The 13483-nt window shown below is 39.8% G+C and overlaps 1 protein-coding gene across 1 annotated transcript in view; it reads left to right on the top strand.

Annotated features, from left to right (window-relative positions):
- Positions 1-2287: 2287 nt before the first annotated feature.
- The window catches only part of RalGPS (Ral GEF with PH domain and SH3 binding motif), a 183887-nt gene continuing 172691 nt past the window's right edge, over positions 2288-13483 (top strand). The window contains exon 1 of the mRNA XM_076202316.1: positions 2288-2517. The gene's annotated coding sequence lies outside the window, so the exon portion shown is untranslated. The remainder of the gene's footprint in view (positions 2518-13483) is intronic.

Raw genomic sequence — 13483 nt, 5'->3', positions numbered from 1 at the left:
GACAATATATAAACAAATATATTAATTAATTAATTAATACATATATATCAAGTATGTCTATTAATGGATTAATGAATAGGAAGAAATGGATAAGTAGATTGTTCAACAACCCTAAATACCTGTTGAAGTACAGTCATGATATTACCATATGTTGTCCTAATTTCCACAAGTTTTCGTTCATGTAATTTAGTAAGTGGGGCTGTTGTCTGAACCTCTCTGGAAATGGCGACACCAATCTCACGACCTGACGGCAGCATCTGCTAATTGTCATAGTTTGTGGTGTACAGTTGCTATGTGTTCTGGTTTACTGCCGACTTTCACTTTCTTCTAAATTTATTTTATAATCTTATTTTGTTTATTTATTCATTCATTCAATATTTATTTATTTGTTTGTTTATATATATATATATATATATATATATATATATATATATATATATATGTTTATTAATTTATTTAACTATCTAATATTTTACTTAGCCATTAATTCATTCATCTATATCATTATTTATTTCTTAACTTTGGCTATTTACTTATTTACTTATTTCCTTTCTATTGGTAAATTTATTTTATTTGTCTATGATCTATTTTTGCGGTTAACTGCATGACATGATCTGACTGGCCAAACTGAAACGAAGATTGAGAGGAAGGGTGAGGCTACAAGTCATCGAAGTCGTTGGTGTTCCTTAGATGAATGAAATAGTTATTAGAAAAATGTTCTCTAACTCTTTTACGAGTAGAGATTTCTTTTTGGCGTTCGCCAGAATTAAATCCTTCTAGACACTAGTGATTTTTCCAACCCTGTTGATCATTTATGACAAGTTCTAATTTAAATGAAAGACAAACCATATGCAGCCCTTAATATTGAGTAAAGAAAACCACACACACACACACACACACACACACACACACACACACACACACACACACACACACACACACACACACATATATATACATATATATATATATACATATATGTGTGTGTGTGTGTATGTAGGTATATATATATATATATATATGTATATATATACATATATATATATATTATATATATATATATATATATATTATATATATATAATGTGGTTAGCAGATGGGATGAAAAGTCGAACTGAAATATGATCTGTGTTCATCATGACAGCAAATGCTGCTGCTGCTACTACTGCTACCACTGATACTAAGGCATCTGCTTATTTTCTTCGTTTCCTTCTTTCTGTTTTACTTTCTGGTGTTATTTTCTTTTTAGTCGCGTACTGTATACATCCAACTCGATTGTTGTTTTCATTACATAATCATTTTTGGCTTGTTGAAGTATCGAATTTATTGTCAGCAGAATAATCATAGATACGAGTAAAGAATTATAAAATGTTTTGTGACATGCCTGAGATATGTGCAACGCGACGATTTTGTTTGAACAATAACGATATAATTTGAAACAACTGCCTCTCGGTACGCTCCAAAATAAAAAAAATCAATATAGCATTAGCAACGCACAGTAGGTATGTCCCGCCAAAATGATCGATATTGGATTTTATCTGGTTTCCATGGTATTTAATGTAGCAATAATTTCCACCCAATTTTCCTACATTTCTTTGTTGTTATAGCTTCTATTTATACACTATTAACACCTGCGAAAGTTAGTTACTTTTTTGGGATTGCATTGCATATCCCGCCAAAATGATCTACGATGGTATTAATTCCTTCGTGAGTGGTATATCCGTTTTCTATTACGTTACCTCTATCTTTTCATTTTCTTTCTAGTCATCTTTTCAACCTGCGACACTTTTCGATACTTCGTGTCAACACTGTAATAGTTGAGGACTCTTGTGTTTATTTGCCAGTGGGGCTCCGCGTCTTCGTTTGTGTGTAAGCATTGTGTTACATGGGTCCCTCTGCTAAACCAATGGCAAATGCACCCTGCCCATGCCTCGAGACTGCATCAGGCTGAACTGCATATGTGAGCGAGAAAGACAGAGAGAGAGAAAGAGATTGAAAGCGATATTGATCGATGACGTCATTGTCTAGTGCAAGTGGTGTAGGGTACGTCATTTCAATGACGTCATCCTCCAGCTGGAAAACCACTGGGAAGGAAAAAAAGAGTAGTGACGAGGCATGCCGGTGAGCAGTCTCAGTAATTACTGATATACGGCTCTCGTGGTGATAGTTAAGTTTAAAAATGAAATAAATGTATTATCACGAGCAGTGATGAAGCTTCAACAAGAGAAGATTGAATGAGAAAGGCGTGGTGGTGGCGGCTCTGGCGGCTCGCCTCACAACACACCAACTGTTCGGAACTCCGGTATCTTCACTTTACTTCAGTGTGTCGCGTGCTGTGGGACGGGGAGGGTGTGCCGCTCGTGAGATGTGCTGTGCCGTTATTTCAGTGCCCTGTTATTGATTGAAATATAGCATTGTCATCGGATTTAGCACTGTGTTGAGAATTAAGCACCTGCTTACCGTTGGCACCGGTTTACTGGAAGTACAAAGAATAGTGGAGAATTTAGCTTCATAATGGTAAGTAGTCTGTCTTTGTTGACATCCGTTGCGAGGGAGGAAACAGTCCTGTCCTGGCGTATCCAAAGTAGATTTACACATTTTTATCAGTGAAAATGTGATCTTGTTCAGTTAACCAAGATAATTACCAAAGGTCTTATGGAAGAATTATTGTTCTACGTTAGGTAGAAGAGCCGATGGAGTAGTTGTCTTTGAGTAGTACATATGCCGTTATACTGTAAGTCTACAGTTGAGGCAGGGTCCCCTCATTGGGCAGCAGGGAGTGTGGGCTGTCTCTATTCATGGTCGATTTGGGCTGCTACAGAGAGCCAGATACTAGCTTGGATAATTGAGAACTGCGTCTGCTTATTGTGGTGCAAAGGTGTGCTGACTCATGGTGCAGACTGTTGACGTTTGGGTGTTGTGGGCTGACAGGCAGTGTTGCTGGATATAATAAAAAAAAAAGGGGTTGACGATTCAGCGTGATCTATGCTGACATGTTATACATGGGCTCGAGTTATCTTGAGGCTGTGAGGTTTGTGGACTTGCCGATTCATGGAAGTTGGACTGAGTCATGCCGAAAAGAATATGCTGATGGGTCTGAAGATTGTGCGATGATTGTTCTGCAGTTATTAGATTTCCATCACCTAACTCATCATTTCGTTTGTGATGTCACTGTAGCATCTGTAGTTGCTACAGAACATGGTTGACATTTAATACAATGTCACAGGATTGTAGGTTTCGTATTTCCTTGTTTTCTTTACTTACTGATATTTGTTGTTAGTGAGATTCATTGGTATTTACTGCCTATAGATTCTTGCATGTGAGAATGGTACTATAAAGACGCCTCAACCAAGGGGCGGAGGCACGGAAATTAATGTAATATCCAAGCGACAATCTGTCTGTAGGAAGAAAAAAACTTGCGGTTTGGAAGGGATTGATTAACAGGCTTGAGCAGATAGATGACATAATTTCTGAGGACAATAAGATTTTTTTTTTTAAGTTTAGTTGCTGGCTGTTACTTAGGAAAATAAAAGTTGGTCAGTGGCTCATAGGTTATATATATATATATATATATATAAAACGTGTTGTCACAAGTTGTCAAATTTTATTTCTATTTTTGTGATGTCAACATGAATAGAGATAATGGATGTCTAGATTTGAAGCAGAAAAATAGTACTGAAGGATGCTGATAAAAGCATTTGTTCATTATCTACTTTTTAAAAACTATTTATGCTCTTTCTTTCATTCTCCACCCCCCACCCCCACCGGGAAGTGCTTTTGTTGCAGAAGCCACAGTCATTTTCGTTGTGGTCGGCAGCACTTGCGTCTTCGGACAAGGAAAGACGTAAAGTTGTTTGGATCTTCAGTGGTGGTCTATCTCAACGGTGTAAACTATCCTTTCAGTGTTTGTAAGAGAAACCGGTAAACGTTATTTTACGCAGGCAAGCACACACACACACACACACACACACACGACTCGGTGGCGCAGTTGGTTGTCTCCGACTCTCACTACGGCGGTCCGGGTTCGAATCCTTCCCAGGGATGAAATAATTTCAGTATCGCCGCGCTTCGAGTCGTTACTCCAACTCGTGGGCGGTGAGTTGGGTGTGTGTGTGCGTGTAAGGTCATAGCATTACCCATAGATCGGTCATACGAGCTCTGAGCTCTCTTCCGGGAGGGAAATAGCTGTCGGTCATGAGTCCAACACGTGATCCAAAAGACCATGGTGAACACACAGACACACACACACACACACACACAGAGCTCTCTTCCGGGAGGGAAATAGCTGTCGATCACGAGTCCAACACATGATCCAAGACCATGGTGAATCACATAATTTGAGAAGTGCAACTGGTTAATTGTTTTGTAGATGTTCTTGCGCCAGATTTTGTACATTGGTGGTGAACCTTATATGTATCGTATACATTTTTTAAAGTAAAATGTGGAGAAAACACTTGTTACTTTTTGGTAATTTTAGGAGAATAGGAGGAGTCTGCTGCCTCGTAATCCGTATCGATCATCGTTTTTGCTGAACTCGGCACCCGCTGTGTGAGAACCGCATAGTCAGCAGGGCTGTGGAATTGGAAACCGCCCAATGATCTGAAGTTCTACTGCGCTGTGCCTACGAAAGGGTTGTTCGTCTGTGACCGTTTCCAATTCTTTTCTTTTCACTCTTCTTGCCGGCTTGGGATTTTAAACAAATAATAATAAAAATAATCAAAATGAAGCAAATTTTATGGTGTCCAGAACTTTCCCGATTTCAGAACTTAAGTAACATTGCGTAGTTTAGGGAGTTCATACAATAAATTCCCAGTGGAACCTTATGACAACCGTTTAACAAGCAGGAATTGCTCATTAGATCTGAACGAGCGAGGGCAGCTGCAGTAGTCTTTGCTGCCCAACTATCAGGGTAAAAATATTATAAATAATTAACTTAGGTATGGTTGGGAGTGTTCATCATTGACGTTGTTGTATTGCTCAGCTTCCACATACCCGTCTTAAAATAGTACTACAAGTGGCTTGTTTATTTAATTAAATTTACAACCAAACTTTATATACTGTACGTAATGTCTGTTATAACAATCTAACCATGTATTCCTGCTCTTGTCTCGATTTCAAATTTATCTGTTCTTCGTAATGTTCGTTACGTAGCGGATTTATGCAGGTTGTTGTTCTTAAATATGGAACAATTAAAATATGCTGTTTTGTTGTGTGGTAGTTCATGAGAATAAAACGACCAGGCACTTTAATTTCGTTGTTTCACAAGTAACAGTCGCTTAACTAGCCATTTGCCGGGATTGTATACAGAACTGCTCGTTTGATTATATCAGCAAGTATTACTTTTCTTTGTGTTGGTGGTTTTTATTTTCGCGTTGTTGTTGACTGAATCAGAATTATCGTGTGTTTGGGGTCAATTGCAGAATCCCCTCCCCCACAGATCAGCTGTAGAATTCCACTACAGTAACACTCAATTAAACAATCTCCTACTAAGCGTGTGTGATTGTTTACTGTGTTGGAGTAATGCTCATGGGCTATCTCCTGAAATTTGACCATGAATTAATGTTGTGTGTGTAAGAGAGAGAAGGGGGGGCTCGGCATTTCTCATGGGTTGGCTATTATTTGGTCTTCCAACTCATCCGTGGGGTAATCCCTGCCGATTACGTGCCCATCACGTGGTCCAAGGCCGCGGTGAATCACGCACATATCGCTCGTGTTTTGAGCAAATGCCCGTGACGTCACGTTTTGATGTGACGTCACGGGTTGTTGATCCCTGTCAACAGTGCCATGGACCTATGTCTCTCTCTCTCTCTCTCTCTCTCTCTCTCTCTCTCTCTCTCTCTCTCTCTCTCTCTCTCACACACACACACACACACACACACACACACCTACACCTACCATGAAATATTAACTATGGGGATTCAGCGTAGAATGCCACTATCTTGTTTACAGTCTATTATACTGTACTCTTCAGTGTTTCGTCTTTTCATTGGTTAGCAAGGTTGGAATAGCTATGTGTTGGTGTGACAAAAACTAGGAAGTTAATTTTTTTAACTTGAAACTTAGAACAGAAATAAGAAAAAATGGTGATCAAATATGAGCTGTTATGGATGCTCAGATTTTTTTATAACTACCCCCAAAGTTTAATCGGTATGACAACGACGATAAGTCCATAAAGGAAACGTACCAGTCTAACCACTAGCTAAGTAGCCCTGGTTCTCTGTCAAATAATAAGTACGGACGGCAGTTAGTAGTCGACTTAGTTCCTCGGGAAATAGATGAACTTCCAAGTTGGAGGATTTTTTAGGGTCAGTAGCTCAGTCGGTAAGGCGACGGCGCCGTGATTTCACGAGCCCGGTTCGAATCCGGGGACGACAGTTGGAATTATTTGATCGACATCACCGTCACTGGTGATTCTATTCAGGAACCCCAAGGTTTTTTAAACCATTCGCTACTACGATCTTCCCCAGGCAACTTTGGCTTAAAACCTATTGATGACGTCATGGCGTAAGAGTTAATCGAAACACACAATGAAATATCATATTTCATATATATGTAAATAAAAAATATGTAAATAGATTTCATTAAATTAAAATATAAAATTATCTGATGACAGCGAGAATAAAATCAATGGAGTAGCCCGCGTTATCGTAACGATGAATAGTGTTATGTATTGTTTATTAGATTCCTGGAGGCTATTTCAACTAAAAATAAAATCGTCAGGAACCCACTAGATTTCTGTGTGGTCTTGCTATTGAAACACCGTGGCCCCCAAGGACTCTACCGGTTTAGAGTCTGTCATAATTTTTTTTTAGCTATTTTGTGCTTAATTGTGACAAAGATGGTAGTTTCATCATCTTATTTTTTACGCAGAATTAGCTGTAATATATTCGTGACATTTGTGTTCATCTTCTATGTTTAGAGCTGATTCATAGTTTTGTGTCGTATGTCTGAGGCTTGACATTTGCATATCCGCAGTTTATGATGGTGACATAGTATCGGGTTGTGATGTTCAGGTTTCTTCATAGACGCATCAAAATTTACGTCGTGTTGTGGTTTTCAACCGTTGGAGGCTTGGCAGCCTTTGAACCGTCCCCGGCGCGAATATTTTCTTTTTTCTTTGCGTGCTTCATTATTGCTCGATTTTTCGAAATGCTTTTCCTTGTTCTTTACTGCATCCATTTAAGAAAATAATTGGTAGCAGAATTTGCGTGTACATTTAATATTTTCCTCAAGGTCGTTCCTGTTTACTTGCGATAATTTTGTAAATATCACGTTGAAGAGTAGTCAGTGTTCAGTGTATGTGTCATATGCATTGGCTAATTAAAACATTGTATTCGTGTGTATAATATTTTTTAAGGTCCTGTATTTTTCATGTAAGGCTTTGGTAAATATGTCCAGTTGAGGTGGGGCCGTATGTGGTGATATCATGGGGAAGTTCATTTAGCTTAATAAAATCACCTGTCAGTAGACAGAACTTTATATAACGACCACCATATCCACCATGTCCCCTAAGGGAGAATATGATGTAGCCAAACAAGGAGTAACTACGGCGTCGGACAATGCGAGACAGCCTTTTATGCACTGTGCATTTGCTGGAGCATTGTAAAATTGTTCTTTAAGTTTTATACATATTACCAAAAAATATTTTCATGGAAAAAGTGACATTTTTACGATTGTTTTTAACTGAATATAGTTGTTTAGCATTGAGTGGGAAAGTCATGAAAGGCTATGGTAATTCTTTACTCAATCCAGTCATGGTTCAAATATTTTTTTTTCTTTTCTCCTATATAAAATATAGATGTAACCAGAATTAAATGTGCCACCATGCCCCTATAGTTTAATTCCTTTTACACCGGTTCCTCCTTCAGCAAGTACACTCCATCGTACATGTATTCCAAAAGTCACCGTAGAATGATACTACTTGATTCAAGATATTTCCATTCAACGATTGACAGATTATTAATTTCCATTCGTGAGGTTCCAACCCCTCCTCCCATCACCCTGGTCTGGTGATAGTTTCTTCCTAGTTCAGTAAAGGGTGCTCTTTACAGTGAGTTACTCTACCCCTTGTTCTCGTTTTCACTGAACAGGTTTATCAGCGCCACAAACATGGTGTCGCTTCTAAAGTGTCGACGTACAAGGACAGTAAGCTTGTGCCTGTTTGGTATGAGAACGCGCCGGTTTCTTCTATATGCTAACTTTGGTGGTTTTTATTTTCGCGTTGTTGTTGACTGAATCAGAATTATGGTGTATTTTGCCAGTTCACGATTATTTAGTTTGAAGTACTTATATATTGTGTTGCTCACCCTCCCCCCTCGTCTTAATATTGTTATGCTTGCTTGTTTTTACATTTGTGACGTGCAGCATCACTTGTGTTGAATTCAAACACCTCCCACATAAGCGGCGTTCATCATTCTTGCAGAACCGTAAAATGTCATCCCGTTATAATACGTTGTGTGTGTGTTTGTGGGTGCGAGTTCCCGGTAGAACGTTAGCGGGGGTGGGTGGGGGTGGCGGTTTTAAGCTGTGGTTCTATTGATAGGGTCACTGCTACCTCTTCGTCTATTGAGACCATATAAGCTTTGCTTTTTGCTGAGTTAACTTCATGGCGATGGAGTGAAACCTTTTTATGTGTGGCTTTGCATATTAAGTATTTATAAGGCTGATTGGGGGATTAATCACATGTTCATAAGGGCTCGTGGATCGAGAGATTAATCAGTGGAGAGAAAAAACAAGTGAATATTTGGATGATTTCCCGCGCAATCGGTATCGGTTGGGATTATGAGTGGGTTGAGGGCAAGAAGGACGTTGTACTCGGATCGGAAGTCACGTCGACTCGTATGGCGGGAGGCATGGTTGTGCCCTTCTTCCCCGCAGACATAACGTGACTCGCCCACACTCACTACGACGCTTGCTCGCACGTGTATGGTAGCTGCCTGTGCTGCCTTCTACGCCTAGATAGACGATGTTTCACCATTTGCAGGAGCGAAACGACTGAATACACAATGGAAGATGTACACGTTTGCTGTTATACGCTAATACTTGTTAAAGGTGAACTACATGCGACGGCACACACAACCTATTTGGTCGTTAGGAGGGGTGGTTTTTAGCTGAACAAAATCGTATGGTAATGGTCGCCGATATATTCAAAACCGTGCAACTCACGGGCTCACGTGGGTAGTGATGTTTTCCTTAGTTGAATAAAATCGTTCGGTGGAGTTTGGGCAAGGCAAGACGTCGTTGATCCAGAGCGGTGAGTGCAATTTCATCGGGTATCGATGTATCTTTATCTTCTTAGTCGTTTGCGACCATGTGAAGGGTGTTCTTGTTCGACTCCTTAACTGTAGCCCATATATTTGACCAGAAGGACACTGACACAAGTTTGTACAATCTCCCACATTCTTGTACAACACCCCTATGGTCCAGGACCACGCCTTTTTTTCTAAGATTGGAGAAATTTATACCATGCTGAGCTATATATATTTTAACCCATCCTTTTTGTCACATAAACAGTTCTGCGCCACTACATCTCTCGTGTATGTGTGTGATTAACCGTGATCTTGGATCACGTGTTGGACTCGTGATCGACAGCTATACCATCCCGGATGAGAACTCGGCTCATATATGACCGATCTGTGTGTGTGTGTGTGAGTTGTCCCCGCTGGTCTTCTGATGCCAAACGCAAACAATTCGTTAATCATTTCAGTTGATTGGATCCATCCACATTTTGAAGAACTATTAAAGCTGTCACGTTGCAAAACAATTGTAGACACAGTGAAAGTGTTGTGGGGAATTTTGCGAATTGAATGAGTTCCTTGCGAGTATCGACTGGCTGGAGAACAAGACGCGCTCTGCCTCTACATTTCAAATTAACTAACGGTCACGAGTAGCGAGTCGCCTTGTTGGTTCAGATCTCCGCATCATGTTACAAGGACCCGGGCAATGGCGACCGGAAACTACTGTCTTGGTAATTCGTAGTACAAAGGATGGAAGTGACGGCATCAGTAACAGTTCAGCTCCTCATGGCGTCAGCTCTTCCCTTTCACCATAGGAGCTGGGAAGATGAAGGCACGTTTTGCACGGTGTTATTATTGCTCAACGATGATCGTTCATGGCGCAGTGATGATCGTCAGACTGTCTTGAGCACTGATACTTTGTTTTTTGAATGGGGATGTTTTGCCTCGAACAGCTTAGTACGATTTTGACCATTTTAACCGAACCTACCAGCGCGTTTATCCAAATATGATGCCAAGTATAATGCACGCCATCCGCCCTTGGGTAGGCTAATCGCACAATGGAAAACGTACTTTATGCACTTCAACATTGTCAGCCTTGGTGTTGGGTCATCATATCTTGTCACACCAGAACCGTGTCCATATAAGGGCAGTTTCATTTGCTTCCCTAAGGTCTTGGTCGGAGCAATGGGGACTCAATGGACATTCCCGGAGGACGTGGACCATCGTCTGTACTTCGCCACAGGGACATTGGGGGCTATTGGTGTATCCCCACTTGTGTTGGGTTTCTATCGTTTTGACCACCTTGGCTCTTCCTCTGTTTAAGGTAACCCAGTCCTTCCTGGTTAGGTTTGCTCCTGGGGGCAAGGTCTCGTTTGGGCATGGTATGGCCTCGTTATGGCCCAGATTGTCATATTCCTGCCAACATTTTAGTCTATGGGCCACAGCTTGGGTTGGGTAAAAGGCGTAGAAAATGTGTACAGTAATTTGAATGGATGAACAAATTGGGTCTTTCTGCAAGGCTTTATTGGTGGACATTTTATTTATTTATTTTTATTTTTTATTATTATTATTTTTTATCATATTTTTTCTCCAGGCTTATGTGAATTAAGAACTTAGGTTCTTTGACAATTCGCGTGGGCGCCACGTTGGAAGTAATTTCGATCGACCGGCATCCCAAAGTCCATTTACCACCTCTAATGAATTTGTGTGACTTTGATATTGAATTTTATTCCTTATTCATAAATATGAAAACTTGGGATCGTTTCATTACAGATACCGAGGAAGGGGAGAGCAAGCTTATATATGGAGGAGACAGTTGATTAATTTTTGTCAGAAATGAAGGAAAATAACTGAACACAAAACCTCACTGAAAGAAAACTGTTCACTTGGTTATTTCTGTGGCATTGGGGTGAGGGTGAGGGGTATCTTCGTATGATCTCGTTCTGCCTAACGGATCTGAAAGCGATGTGTACACAAGGATGGCGGAGTGGGTGGTCAAGGGCGTGAAGGGCTCTTGCAAACGAATCTACTGAGCGTTGCTCAAAGGGTTATCACACTGGGGTTCTACAGTTGAGTTCGTTTGAGTGAAAACGACTTCGGTGACTATTTTATTTTTCAAATCTCCAAATAGCCCTTGATTCACGGGGCGCGATCACAGTCGACTCCTCATCGGCTCCATATTGGGCCAATTCTTGTCGGATATTCAAATAGCTAGTAGAAATTTTTGCTTTCATTATCCAAGACTTCACCTAAAAAATAATAATATCTGACATTGTATAAGTCTCATAGTTTGTCGGTTAGCATTTTAATATTTGGTACAATGGTAATTTGACGCTTGGGAGATTTTAGAAAAAAAAATCAAACCGAAGTCGTTTCTGCTGAATCGAACTCGACAGTTGGCGAGCATCGGATCAGTGTGAAGCGGCCTTTAGTTTCATTTGTAGTTTTACTGTACCTTTGTCTGGATATAATGAATATGCCACTCGAAGCATATTGGTTCCATATTTGCAATGTATCATAATAATTCCTAGGCATGGCTGCAACATGAGAGGATGGACGACAAAGATGTTGAACTTGGATTTTCTTGTCACATTTTAGAAAGCTTATCGGTGCTTTCTAGTTCAGTAGCATCAAGGATCAAAGACAACGTAGATTTGGTCTTGGGTAAAGGGACCATCACACTGGGTTTTTATTCCATATCCTACCTCCAACCTCCATTTGAATAACCAGAGGCTACAGAAATCTTGAATTCTCTAAGATCATTTCAACAATATGTCTAACATTTTGTATTGGTCTAGTTCATCATTCAGTTTTGCTATATAAGGCGGAAAGATAATTTGACATTTTGAGATTTGAAAATGAGATGTTGTAACCGAAGTCATTTTTAACTCGGACGAACTCTCAACGGTCGACGTTGGTAAAGCCCGTGGAAGCCCATTGCGATAGCCCCTTAAAGGAACATAGATTTGATGCAGGTTTGTACTCAAGCCTAGTTGTGCTATTAGTATAACCGAGACCTTTAAAACTTGTTTAGTTACCCTGATATGCGAGCGTTGGAGAACTTGTCCCAAGTTGGACTTCACTTCTGGTCTTTGCCACACGTTACCCTGTCATACCAACCAACAGACGTGGGGGGGGGGGGGGTTGCATTGGTCGGCCGGTCGAGCTGGCTACTTCTCGGGCCACTCCCACCAGTCGTGTTTTATTTATTTATTTTTTTTCTTTATTTATTTTTGTTTATTTATTGTTTAGTATTGTTTGTATTTTTCTTATTGTTTATTTATTGTTTAGTTATACTTATTATTGCTATTATTTTTTTATTTGCATTAGTTTTTATAAACTCGATCCATATATTTGTCCGTATTTATCTGTTCATTTTCATCTAAGTTTGCAGATTTTTATTGGTTAATTTTACTTGTTTAATTGTTGATGCATTTAATTGTTTATTTTGTGTGTTTATTTGCGTGACAAGAGGTTGATCGTGTTGACAGAGGCTACTGCTTAGTACCGATGCTGCAGTTGCATATATCCCCCCCAAAAAAAAATGCATTGAGTGACCGCTCACATCGATGCCAGGTTATACGTTTTCCTGAAAATGGGACTTTGTCCAAGAAATTCGTGTGGGTAGTCGTTATTGTCTTGGATTATGTCTGGGACTTGGAATCGAATGGAGCCCACGGGTTTTGTAGCCGTTATGAGCGGTTTTGCTGAATCATGGAGCGTGACGTCAGCAGTGGGGGGTGGGGGTGACGTTGATGATTCCAGCACTTCTATCCTTGGGGACAATAGTGCACCGAAATGTTTGAGTGTTGTTGGAAATTATGACGACAGATAAAAATGTCAATGGTATTAAAGCGTTATATTATTATTATTATTATTATTATTTAGGATTAGTTTTCAGTCAGGCATGATTGGTCCGTAGAGACGTTGCAAGATCTTTTAGAATATTGATTGCTTAGATGTAAAGTCGTTATCATCATATAGGGTCATTGAGGATGTAAATTTTGATTAAATCTAGTAGACAATTAAATGTGACCAGCATAATTCTTTCAGTCAACTCAACATTTGTAAGAGGTAATGTACTAGTACCAGATGCTGAAAAAAGTAATAATAAATAAGATAATTTATTCAGACCTCCATCCATATCTGATTGTACGTTTTCTTTTATTGAGTCGGCCGCCAGGCGATTCAATTCGTTTCCATGGCAACCGGCAACCGTTCGTTTTGATTGTCTTTCGCTACGTAGG

This window comes from Oratosquilla oratoria, chromosome 18 (genome assembly GCF_046742065.1).
Source record: "Oratosquilla oratoria isolate Oo_2021 chromosome 18, ASM4674206v1, whole genome shotgun sequence".
Classification (NCBI taxonomy): domain Eukaryota; kingdom Metazoa; phylum Arthropoda; class Malacostraca; order Stomatopoda; family Squillidae; genus Oratosquilla; species Oratosquilla oratoria.
The sequence above is the reverse complement of the archived record's forward strand: the minus strand, read 5'-3'. Positions and strand labels throughout refer to the sequence as shown.